The 13,266-nt window shown below is 40.8% G+C and overlaps 1 protein-coding gene across 4 annotated transcripts in view; it reads right to left on the minus strand.

Moving 5' to 3' along the window:
• Positions 1-2,275, minus strand: part of DMTF1 (cyclin D binding myb like transcription factor 1) — a 45,628-nt gene extending 43,353 nt beyond the window's left edge. For 2 of the 4 annotated variants that reach the window (XM_043462879.1, XM_043462875.1), the window contains exons 1-2: positions 2,127-2,272; positions 194-333 (exon numbers count right to left, since the gene is read on the minus strand). The gene's annotated coding sequence lies outside the window, so the exon portion shown is untranslated. Of the gene's footprint in view, positions 1-193; positions 334-1,743; positions 2,102-2,126 lie in introns of those variants that run through there. The other 2 variants (XM_043462876.1, XM_043462874.1) reach the window with 2 other exon arrangements.
• Positions 2,276-13,266: the final 10,991 nt, after the last annotated feature.

A 13,266-nucleotide genomic window follows, 5' to 3' on the forward strand; every position in this document is an offset into this window, starting at 1 on the left:
CCAACAACCATTTCCCAGCCATACTCTGCTTTAAAATTCTAACCCCAATACTGTTTTGTGATTGCTTCCCCTCAAATAATTCTAAAACCTGAACACTCAGAGAAAAATGTTTATATAGCATATATTTATTTATATAATTGCTTAAACTATGGACTTAAAAGTTCTATATAAGTATGCAATGCCCAGTACTTACTGATTAACTGTTGATGAAGACAGGGCAATAGCATTTTGGCTCCACCATCTAGCTCAACTGCAATCAATTAAAGAGATTCACGAAGAATATGCTGGTTCTAGATCAGTCCCAAAAAGCATATTTTGGGGTGAGCCTATCAACTAAAATAGTAAAAAAAAAAAAAAAAAAAAAAAAATTAGGTTGTTTGGTGGCACATAAAAGTACTTAGTATATGGGGGTAAAATAATAAGATTATCACAAAACAAGAAATGCATTTTTTCTCCATAACACGTAATTTCAGAAAGGATCAAGCTATTTTTTGTCTCTAGTGAATGAAGGGAAAAAACTTGATTTTCACACCAAATTTTACAGCCTGACAACTTTAACGATAAAGAACGTAAACAATATTTTCCTGAACCTTAACTAAGTTCCCTAAATCTTAACCTAATAAATGAATCTTACCACTACAACATCATAGTAAAAAAGCTAAGTTTTTGGTGTAACATCACCACAGTTTTTAAACGTTTAAGTGATGGTAAACTATTCACATCACTAAATAAATATTTTAAAAATGCAGTGATAGTTATTTGAAACATAAATTTAAGACCCCAACTCAAAGGAAAAAAATCTGAAGTAATGGAAAACACGAAAATCCTTCACTTAAACATTTTTCTGTTTGTAAAACTTTTAACACAATGCAAGAATGTCTTACTTCAAATGCAGCTTAAAAGCTATAAATGGCTGTCTTTCGTGAACTCGAAGCAAAGGTAAAATCGGTGAAGATAAAACATTTCCAAATGGTATTATTCTAAGTTTAAAATACTGAATACTAGAAAGTAATCCTACAGAATTCGCATTTTGTCAAATGTCCCAAGGAGTCGCCTCACCTACTGTCAGAAAGAAGGTGCACAACGATGAATCAAAGTTAACGAGAAAATAGCCATTGGATTTGAATTTCTAAATTAAATCAGGGAAACGGAGTCCTTTTACACTTCATAGACTTATCACCTCTCCTTATTTACACCAAATTATTTGTATTCTAAAAACATATGCTGTATCATTCAACTGCATAGAACAGCATTTCGTCACTTCTACCCTCAAATCTACGCCGCAGATTCACTTAAGATTCTCAAAGTCTATTTCAAAGGACGAAGATTACAAATTTTAAAAACTTCCTCGAATCTCGGCAAAACACAATTCCTATTTTGCAGGCGCATTTTCCTGTTCTCCGTCGGTTTAGGGTTGTCTCCCCGCACTCCAGGTCCCATCTTTCCCTTTTCTAAGACTCAGGATGACAACCTGAGTTATTCGGCCAGCAACCCCGATTCCCTCCGCCTGGGCCATCAACAGCTGAGCGAGAGAGAACCCCAAAAGATTGGAGATTTGAAGACACAAAAAGGTACGAGGAAAAAACGAGCTGCGGTGGGGTGGGGCGAGACCCGCCCCAATTCTCTCAATCTCATCCAAGCCCACCTCTCCTTCGCTAAACCAAAAAACCCCGAAAAGATAACAAAAACATAAGAAAGGAACCCCCCCCGCCGTCCCCCAGAAAGCTAGAAAGGCTTCCTTACTTTCCGTGTTCCCGGGCCCGATTCTCTAGCCAAGCTCTCGGCCCACCCCACCCCCAGGGGTCCCGGCGCCATTTAGCTCTTCCAAAGCCGCCATTTTCCGCCCCCGCCAGATCGCTAGCTGTGCCTCGGCGGCAACTCGCTACCGTTCTGCAACCCACGCCACCGCCGCAGGCCCGGCCCCGAAAAGGAGGCCCTGGCCTGAGCTTGCGGGAACGGCAGCTTCGGCGTCACGAAGGCCCAGCTCCGACCCCGCCCGCGGTGCCCGAGCGCCGGCAGCTGGCGCCGGCCGGCGGGAGCAGGCGGGCAACAAGGGGGCCGGACAGACTCCACTGGGCGGAGCGGCCCTGGCGGCGGTTGGGACCTGAAGGTTCTATCGCACTTACTTCCTGTTTTGGGTCCGGGCACTTTGGAAGAACCAGGATGGAGGTTCCAAAAAATACCAGGATGGAGGAAGCAGCCACGGGCAAGAGTGGCTGCAGCTGGAGTGAGCGAGCGCGACGAGCCACCGGAAACGGAGCTACGGCCGCGCCCCGCCCCCAGTCCCCGCACGCTCCCCCGCCCGGCCTCCTCTCCCTAGGGTTGGCCCTGCGCGCCGGCTGTTGCGTCACTTCCGGCCAAGTCGGCGCGCCAAAAAGCGTCTCTGGATGTTGGCGCTTCGGTCTCGGTCAGAGTAGGGGTTGTTTTCTGCTGTTTTCCTTACCTCATACTAGGAAATTTAAGTACAGACTTCCCCGTTACTGATACTGTGTAGGAGGGCCGTCTTTCTTCGGCTCAGCTGTGATCCTTTTGGCCCGGGGACCGTTGGCCCTCGCGAGCCTACTTTCGTAATTACCTAGGGTCACAGAACGGAGGGAGCCGCCGTGTGGAACGGCTTGAAAGCGGGGTCTGGATGCAGAGGAAGGCCAGGAATTGTGTGTGTGGCTCTTCTGACTGGGTCTGCCCTGCTGTAGGCGCGTAGACGTGTTACCTGTTGAGCTTGTGATGCAATTCTTGGTGAAATGTATGCTCTGTGAGTGTAGGAAGACGGTGGTCTGCAATGCACAGTACGCCTTACAAAGCCCGGCCCTGACACGCTGGTTGCTCGTTACCCGGGGAGCTCTCAGGAAGAGAAATACTCGGCCCCGCTCCCGGAGTCATGAACCTGCCAGAGAACCGTCTCGGCAGAAATTTTTGTTTTCAAAGAGTTTCGAAAATGAGTCGTCGGAACCCTGTTACAACTCTTGTGATTCTGACCTCATTTTGTTTATAAAACTGGTTTATTGTTCGCTGCTTTTCTCTCACTAGGGGGATGAGAGGAGTTCAGAAATGAGATTTGAGAAATTTCTTTCGTCCAGTACGTATGTGTAGACTCACACTACATGGACACAGTGCAAATGTGGTCAGCATCAGTTGTAAAGGTCAAATGAAGGCTTTCAAGATGTGAATATATACGTTTTGAATTGAACTTATCTAATCAAGTCAGTAATGCTTGCTTTCTTTTCCTCTATTTTTAGCTTTTTTAAAAAATTTGTTTTATATAACTGATTTCTTTTGAATACAAAATATAGTTGAAAGACTTCGTGGAAGTGACACTAATTCTTTGGAGAAAGTGGAAGAAACTATACAGAGAAATGGGTTTAGATAGATAAATATTTGTTTAGATTTTAAGCCAAAGGTACAGAGGTTTTACCAGTAGTCCACATTATCTATTCTTTGGGATAACGTTTTCACTCATAAATACCTCATTTCATAAAAAAAGTGGAAAAGGAGATACCATCACACACCGATTAGAAGTGCTAAGATCCAAAACACCAAGTGCTGATGAGACTTTGGAACACTAAATGCAAAAATTGTACAGCCACTGTGGAAATCTTTTTGGTGGCTTCTTACAGAACAAAGCATATTCTTAGCCTGTGATCATTAATTACTTCTTGATATTTATCCGGAATAGTTGAAACTTTATGTCCACATAAAACCCTGCAGATGAATATTTATCTGTGATCCTTTTGGCCCGGGGACCGTTGGGCCTCGCGAGCCGACTTTCGTAATTACCTAGGGCCACAGAACGGAGGGAGCCGGCATGTGGAACGGCTTGAAAGCGGGGTCTGGATGCAGAGGAAGGCCAGGAGTTGTGTGTGTGGCTCTTCTGACTCAAGCAACCAGGGTATGCTTCAGTAAGTAAGTGGATAAACTGGTACATCCTGTACAATGGAATATTATTTAGTGCTAGAAAGAAATGAGCTATCCATGAAAAGACAAATGAAAGAGACATGGGGGAATCTTAAATGTATACCGCTAAGTGAAAAAAAGTCTATCTGAAAAGGCTACATATTGAATGATTCCAACTATCTGACATTCTGTAAAGGGGGAAACTATGGAGTTAATAAAAAGATCAGTAGTTGCTAGGATTTGAGGCCAGAGGAAGCAAAATAGGCAGAGCACAAGAGGGTTTTTTAAGGCAGCAAAATGATTCTGTTTAATGCTATAGCAGTAGATACATTGTGTTATGCGTCTATCAAAACCCATAAAATGTATAATACTTAGAATGTAGCAGTAGATACATCGTGTTATACATTTATCAAAACCCATAGAACATAACCTGTGGACTTTGGTTGTTAATGACATGTCAGTGTTGGTTCATCCTTTGCAATAAATATACCACTCCCTTGGAGGATGTTGATATTGGGGGAGAGTATTCATGTATAGGGTAAGGACTATATGGGAACTGTCTGTACCTTCCCCTCAATTTTGCTGTGAATCTTAAATGATACCCCACAAAAATAAGGTCTAGTTTAAAAAAAAAAAAATGAACTGAGTTTGGACAAGGTTAGATAACATTTTTTGAGTGCTTATGTATCATTTAAGTGATTTCCACATATTAAATGGGTTTAACATTCACAAGTGCCAAAGCTTCAGTATAGTTATTGTAAATGATTCCCATTTTGGACAAGGATCAAATAAGTGAAGGAATGTGTCCAAGGACACACAGCAAATAAGTGGCAGAGTCAGAATAGAAGCCTCAGCTCCAAGCCCATGCTCTGCACTACCCTCTTGCAGTTCATAAAGTACATTTTGCAAGTCTTTTTATAATGAAAAATTATTACAACCAGTTTCCAGATTCTTTACTAAACTGGAAGATGGATATGTCTGACCATTTTTCAAAAGTAAATGTCAGGAACAGCATTTTATTGCCTCTAACATTATTACCAATTTGTGGTAATCTCTGCATCCCCTGTGGTTATGGCTGGTATCAGTTTTTAAATGAGTATATAACTGTAGGTAACCAATACCGTGAGGCAGGGTCTTGTTGTGGTACAGATTGTGGAGTCAGACCCAAGTGTGAATCTTGACTATATTGCTTAGCAGTGGATATAGTACTACACATCTCTAAGCTTCACTTGCCTTTGAAAAGTGGAGATACTAAAATACCAGAATGATGTAGGTAGAATGCTTTGCACAGAGCCTGTCATATGTTTTAAGCACTTAAAAATGGAAAATAATAAACCTCTGAACCAGGAAAGCAATTAAATTACTGAAAGTAGAGTTCTAATGAGATAATAATTATGTGTATAAAATTGTTAACATTATCATTTAGGAATTGGTTCTTAATTAGCTACATTTTCCACAAAGCATAACCATATCGGATTCTTCTTGGCTGAGGCATAAGACAGTGGTATCTAAATTATAATTGCTGCCCATTCTCTCCTGAAAAATGTTAGGTTAGTCTGCATTTGGCTGTTAAGTCCCTAAAAAAGTCAAGTTCATCCTCGTAATTTTTCCTTTCTGGGCGAGTTTCCTTCATAACTACCTTTCCTCAAGGTCAGTTGGTATTTACTCTGGGAAAACAAGTCTATTTTAGTATCAGTTTAACCCATAACTTTAAAAGTAAATCTATAGTAGTAATATCTCTTTAACTTGCCTAATCAGTGTAAGATAATCCATAACAATTTTAAACCTGGAGAAACTTTCTGCAATTAGAATTCTAGGTGTTTCATACCTCACTATTTAGTAGTACCTAGAGAATGCATTTGGAGAAGGCAATGGCACCCTACTCCAGTACTCTTGCCTGGAGAATCCCATGGATGGAGGAGCCTGGTAGGCTGCGGTCCATGGGGTCGCTGAGTCTGACACAACTGAGCAACTTCACTTTCACTTTTCACTTTCACACATTGGAGAAGGAAATGGCAACCCACTCCAGAGTTCTTGCCTGGAGAATCCCAGGGACGGGGGAGCCTGGTGGGCTGCCATCTATGGGGTCGCACAGAGTTGGACACGACTGAAGTGACTTAGCAGTAGCAGAGAATGCATGAGAGTTTTACTATTATCCTAGTAATTACCTAATTAGGAATGAAGTGTTTTGTAGAAAAATCTGGAGAAATAGTTTTTTCACAAACAGAAGGTATTATAAAAGTATAGGACACTTACGGTATTTACTTCATTTGCTAGTTATGATTAACTCTGTTGGACTCCAGATTTTTTATAACACTTTCATGAACCTCATTAGCAATACAATATTGATGAAATGACCTTTCCTTTTTGAAAGGTTGGTAGGTTGGTATGTTGATATAAAAGTGGTTCAAATACTGAGAGGCAAATTCTATTGTTTCATGATTTTGTGTTCTAGATGTCATTCTTCAGGAAAGAGATGTTTGCAATAACTTTTGTTAGTAAATGAAAAATATTATTACTGAGTAGCCCATTTTCTTTCTACACAGTCTCTTGAGTTCTGCTAGTACAACGGATGTGTATACATTGGAAGGCCTTCCAGAATTTCTGGTGAGCTGATGGGAATTCCTATGCTAACAGAGAAATGAGCAAACTGTCCCTACCTAGGCCCACGCATCAGACCCTTCCAAGTCCTCTTCTGTCTCAGATTTTGTCATCTAGGTCTTTCTATGGGGCTTAGGGCACTCCATCTCATAACTCCTTCCTACCCTCCAGTTGTGTCAGTGTCTCATTTCTATACTTCTTTTAATCTGTCAGCCTGGTTATCATCACTCCATATCCTCTTCACTTCATTTTCTTTTGCAGTCGGTCTTTACTGAGGCCTTTTAATGGAACATTAGCAAAAATTCATTCCTCTTCTACTTAAGAGAATGGAGAACTTCAGATCCTTGCAGCAAATGAGAATATAAGTTTTCATTCTGTCTTTGAAAGTTCTGTGGGCAAAACAAAACAGAAACAGTTAAATTACTTTACTAAAACTGGGAGAGTGTTTGTACCCAGATTCAAATATCTGTTCCTTTATAGTCTGCTTTGAAGGGAGAGGGACAATATATTGGCAAGTTCAGTTCAGTTCAGTCGCTCAGTCGTGTCCGACTCTTTGCGACCCCATGAATCGCAGCACGCCAGGCCTCCCTATCCATCACAAACTCCCGGAGTTTACTCAAACTCATGCCCATCGAGTCGGTGATGCCATCCAACCATCTCATCCTCTGTCATCTCCTTCTCCTCCTGCCCCCAATCCCTCCCAGCATCAGGGTCTTTTCCAATGAGTCAGCTCTTCGCATCAGGTGGCCAAAGTATTGGAGTTTCAGCTTCAGCATCAGTCCTTCCAATGAACACCCAGGACTTACCTCCTTTAGGATGGACTGGTTGGATCTCCTTGCAGTCCAAGGGATTCTCAAGAGTCTTCTCCAACACCATAGTTCAAAAGCATCAATTTTTCGGCGCTCAGCTTTCTTCACAGTCCAACTCTCACATCCATACATCACCACTGGAAAAACCATAGCCTTGACCAGATGGGCCTTTGTTGGCAAAGTAATGTGTCTGCTTTTTAATATGCTATCTAGGTTGGTCATAACTTTCCTAAATATTGGCAAACCAATCAGCAATTGCTAGTTTGGTAAATTCTAAAAAGGATACAAATGGAGTTCTCTGAAGGTGAACTTCATGTAGGGAGTTCCAGGTTAGCCTTTCTCAGGAGACACTTCAGCAGGGACTGGAAAGGTGAACAGGGGACAGGAGGGAGGAAGGCGTCTGTCCAGCTAGTGTGGGAAAGAATGTATTAGTAAGGAAGTATCTGGCCTATGATGTTTATAAAATGGTGAGAGCACAGTGCTGGTAAGTAATTGATTTGGTCTCTCGCAGATGTTAACTGAGTTTAACCCCCTTCCTCTAAGGCTGGGACTGGGCATGTGCCCAGAGGTGGCTGGACCATCTGTCGCCTCTGCTTTGTCCTACAGCTTCAGTTTCTCAACAGCTGGTACAGTACCTTAACTTCACAGACACTTAAAATGTTTGCTGAGTTCAGAGATGCTTGTGTCTTAAACCTGAAGATCAGAAATCAGATCAGAAATCTAGCCATTTCTGTTCTTTGGCACATGCTAGTCATGTTATGCTCAAACTTCTTCAAACGAGGCTTTAGCAGTACGTGAACTGAGAACTTCTAGATGTACGAGCTGGATTTAGAAAAGGCAGAGGAATCAGAGATCAAATCGCCAACATTTGTTGGATCATCAGGAAAGCAAGGGAAATCCAGAAAAACATTGGGTTCATTGAATTGACTGTGCTAAAGCCATTGACTGCATGGATCACAACAAACTGTGGAAAATTCTTGAAGAGATGGGAATACCAGACCATCTTACCTGCCTCCTGAGAAACCTGTATGCAGGTCAAGAAGCAACAGTGAGAACCAGACATAGAACAACAGACTGGTTCCAAATTGGGAAAGAAGTACCATAAGGCTGTATGTTGAGTGAGAGTCACTCAGTCATGTCTGACTCTTTGTGACCCCATGGACTACATTCCACAATACTGGAGTGGATAGCCATTCCCTTCTCCAGGAGATCTTCCCAACCCAGGGATCAAACCCAGGTCTTCCTGAATTGCAGGAGGATTCTTTACCAGCTGAGCCACAAGGTAAACCCAAGAATACTGGAGTTGGTAGCCTATCCCTTCTCCAGCATATCTTCCTGACCCAGGAATTGAACCAAGGTTTCCTGCATTGCAGACGGATTCTTTACCAACTGAGGTATCAGGGAAACCTGTCACTCTGCTTATTTAACTTATATGCAGAGTACATCATGTGAAATGGAGGGCTGGATGAATCACAAGCTGGAATCAAGATTGCCTGGAGAAATAACAACCTCAGATGTGCAGATGATATCACTTTAATGGCAGAAAGTGAAGAGGAACTAAAGAGCCTCTTGATGAGGGTGAAAGGGGAGAGTGAAAAAGCTGGCTTACAACTCAACATTCAAAAACTAAAATCATGGCATCTGGATGACAAGTAGATGGGGAAATAGTGGAAGCAGTAACATTTTATTTTCTTGGGCTCCAAAATCACTGTGGCTGGTGACTGCAGCCATGAAATGAAAAGACACTTTCTCCTTGAAAGGAAAGCTATGACAAACTTAGCATATTAAAAAGCAAAGACATCACTTTGCCAACAAAGGCCTGTATAGTCAAAGCTATGGTTTTTCCAGTAGTCATGTACAGATGTGAGAATTGGACCATGAAGTTCAGTTCAGTTGCTCAGTCGTGTCCAACTCTTTGCAACTCTATGGACTGCAGCACGCCAGGCCTCCCTGTCCATCACCAACTCCTGGAGTTTACTCAAACTCAAGTCCATTGAGTCAGTGATGTGGTCCAGCCATATCTTCCTCTGTCATCCCCTTCTCCTCCTGCCTTCAGTCTTTCCCAGCATCAGGGTCTTTTCCAGTGAGTCAGTTCTTCACATTAGGTGGCCAAAGTATTGGAGTTTCAGCTTCAGCATCAGTCCTTCCAATGAATATTCAGGATTGATTTCCTTTAGGATGGACTGATTGGATCTCCTTGCTGTCCAAGGGAACCTCAAGAGTCTTCTCCAACACCACAGTTCAAAAGCATCAATTCTTCAGTCCTCAGCTTTCTTTATAGTCCAACTCTCACATCTATACATGACTACTGGAAAAGTCATAGCTTTGATAGATGGACTTTTGTTGGCAAAGTAATATCTCTGCTTTTAAATATTCTGTCTAGGTTGCTCATAACTTTTCTTTCAAGGAGCAAGCATCTTTTAATTTCACGGCTGTAGTCACCATCTGCAGTGATTTTGGAGCCCAGAAAGATAAAGTCAGTCACTGTTTCCACTTTTCCCCATCTATTTGCCATGAAGTGATAGGACCAGATGCCATGATCTTAGCTTTCTGAATGTTGAGCTTTAAGCCAACTTTTTCACTCTCCTTTTTCACTTTCATCAAGAGGCTCTTCAGTTCTTCTTTGCCTTCTGCCATAAGTGTGGTGTCATCTGCATATCTAAGGTTATTGATATTTCTCCCAGCAATCTTGATTCCAGCTTGTGCTTCATCTAGCCCAGCATTTCTAGTGATGTATTCTGCATACAAGTTAAAAAAGCAGCGTGACAATATACAGCTTTGACGTACTTCTTTTCCTATTTGGAACTAGTCTCTTGTTCCATGTCCAGTTCTAACTGTTGCTTCTTGACCCACATACAGATTTCTCAGGAGGCATGTCAGGTGGTCTGGTATTCCCATCTCTAAGAATTTTCCACAGTTTATTGTGATCCACACAGTCAAAGGCTTTGACATAGTCAATAAAACAAAAGTAGATGTTTTTCTGGAATTCTCTTGGTTTTTTGATGATCCAATGGATGTTGGCAATTTGATCTCTGGTTCCTCTGCCTTTTCTAAATCTAGTTTGACTGTGAAGGCTGAGTGCTAAAGAATTGATGCTTTCAAGTTGTGCTGAAGAAGACTCTTGAGAATCCCTTGGACTACAAGGACATGAAACCAGTTAATCCTAAAGGAAATCAACTCTGAATATTCATTGGAAGGATTCAGCTGAAGCTGAATGTCCAATACTTTGGCCATCTGATGCAAAGAGCTGACTTATTGGACATAAGACCCTAATACTGGGAAACACTGAAGGCAAAAGAAGAAGGGGGCAGCAGAGGATGAGATGGTTAGATCGCATCACCATCTCAATTGGCATTAATCTGAGCAAACTCCAGGAGATAGCAAAGGACAGGGAAACCTGGTGTACTACATTCCATGGGATCACAGAGTCAGACACTTAGTGACTAAACAACAACAACAATTCTTTGGCGGGAGAGCTCAATCTTTTTTCAGATAGTGTCCCTACTTGGACAACTCTGGAATAAAATAAACAAATGTTACCTTTATAATTACTCTACTTAGCGGGAGGTTATTTGAACAAGATATCACATGTTCGGCATTATTCTAAACTTTATTACCCAAATCTTGTCCACCTAGTTGCAGCATTTCAAGGATAGGAGTGTTCCATTTTAACCAGCAGATGTCCTTATTGTTCAGCAAGATTTCTTTTTTTCCCCTTTCCAGACCAGTAGCTACAAGAGTAGATGGGAATTCTGTGGCTTGTATTTGTTAGTGATAAGCTGTGGTAGACAATTGACAAGCCTCAAGAATATTGAAACCAAAGGGATTATGCTTTGAAATTCAAGTGTGAAAGACCCTCTAGCATTTAAAGACTAATTTATTAATTCTTTTCTCTTTTATTCGATGTATGTCTAATTCCCTTGCACAGAATGTGCCATGACAGAAAGAAACAGGGAACTTGAGTAACCTTTATAGCTTTGAAGAGTTTGCATGTTTGTGATATACCCATTCTTTCCTTTCATTGAGCAGACCTTCGTGAGCATGTCCTTTGTGTTGAGCCCTATCCAAGGCATAGGGAACAGGAACGTGGCAGAGATCAAGAGACAAGGTATTAAGGAGCTTACAAAATACTAGGTTTTTTTTTTTTTTCAATGTGTCTTTGTACAAAACAAAGACACTGCTGGCTGAGACAGTAAAGCGTCTGCCTACAATGCTAGAGACCCAGGTTCAATTCCTGGGTCAGGAAGATCCCATGGAGAAGGCAGTGGCAACCCACTCCAGTACTCTTGCCTGGAAAATCCCATGGACGGAGAAGCCTGGTAGGCTACAGTCCATGGGGTCGCAAAGAGTCGGACATGACTGAGCGACTTCCCTCTCCCTCCCTCCCCTCTTGTACAAAACAGATTTACTAAATTATTTCAGTTGCCTATGGAACTTGCTCATAATTATCAACTTAGTGAAAGATTGAGACAAAATATGAATCAAATCACTTGGTATCCTCAGATTGCTCTAAATTGCAGATACTAGGAAAGATGGACCGTTCTTCATTGGTCTTGCTTAGTCAAAGCACTCTGAGAAATATCTGACAAATAGTAGATTTTCAGAAGTGCCAGATATTATTATTTGTATTTACCCATCATAACAGCAAAGGATAAAAAACAGGAAAAGAGAATTTTTGCCTTATTTGAATGTTGAGTAGGATTTGTTAGGACAACAATTCTATTTCAATGAATACCTTTTAAAACTTTGTGTTTCATAATGGCAGTCTATTGCTGAAAGGTATGAAAAGGCATATTTTAAGTTCCATTGTTCTAAGTCTTTTGTTTTTTTTTAAACTCCTTCTTGGAAATTGGTCTGTTTTAATGTTTCTGGGCAAAGTGTTTCAAGCACTAGAAAAAATGATATGGGGGTTAACTGGATACCCTTAATATAAGTGTAATAGAAATATATAGATACATGCAAGCTAAAGGTTTTCCTTGACCTGAAATTGTTACAGGCAAAGTCTAAACCCAATAGGAAATACTATTTCTTAAGTAAGCTATTTCTTTCCCCAATTACCTGAACTATCAGCCTAGTCTTACAATATGTACTTAAGAAAATATACATTATATATATATATTTAGAATTTATTGAAATATAGTTGATTTACAATGTTGTATTATTTCTGCTGTATTTCTGTTGTGTATTTCAGCAAAATGATTCACACATTCTTTTTCATATTCTTTTCCATTATGGTTTATTGCAAGATGTTGAATATAGTTCCCTGTGCTATATAGTGTCCTAATCTTTGTGACCCTATAGACTGTAGCCTGCCAGGCTCCTCTGTCCATGCTATACAGTAGAACTTTGTTTATTCATTAAATTAATGGTAGTTTGCATTTGCTAATCCCCAAATCTCAATCCTTTCCCCACTTCCCCTCTCCCTTTTGGTGAATGCAAGTCTGTTCTCTATGTCTGTGAATCTGTTTCTGTTTCATAAAGAATGTCTACCTTGCATTAAAAAACCGTAGTAAATTAAATTCCAGAGCATAATAACATTTATTATAACAACTGCACCTTAAGTGGACAGACCTGGTGAAGACATGTAATACATAATAGTTAATTTAATGAAATTGGGAATAACAGGATTATGTGTTCAGACTTGAGAATATTATTATTATATATAATCATATAATTGTAGCCTCTACAGCTGTATTGTATTTATTTTAGCAAACCTAGGGTAAGAAAGATATGTGGCTGCAGCAGGAGAGTATCACTAAAATCTTTTTCCTGTGTCTGTGTTTTTTAGCAGAAGTTTACATTTATGCTGAATTTTGGTCTGTGTTGGTTCAATGTGGTGTAGCAAGACTTAAGGTTCTTACAGCCATTGTCCAGAGGTAAAAATCCTTTCTCTATTTCCATTGTAATTGGATAAGCTCATTTTTGTTGAACAGGAGCCCATTTTCAGATACTGCAAAAGATACTG

This window comes from Cervus canadensis, chromosome 3 (genome assembly GCF_019320065.1).
Source record: "Cervus canadensis isolate Bull #8, Minnesota chromosome 3, ASM1932006v1, whole genome shotgun sequence".
Classification (NCBI taxonomy): domain Eukaryota; kingdom Metazoa; phylum Chordata; class Mammalia; order Artiodactyla; family Cervidae; genus Cervus; species Cervus canadensis.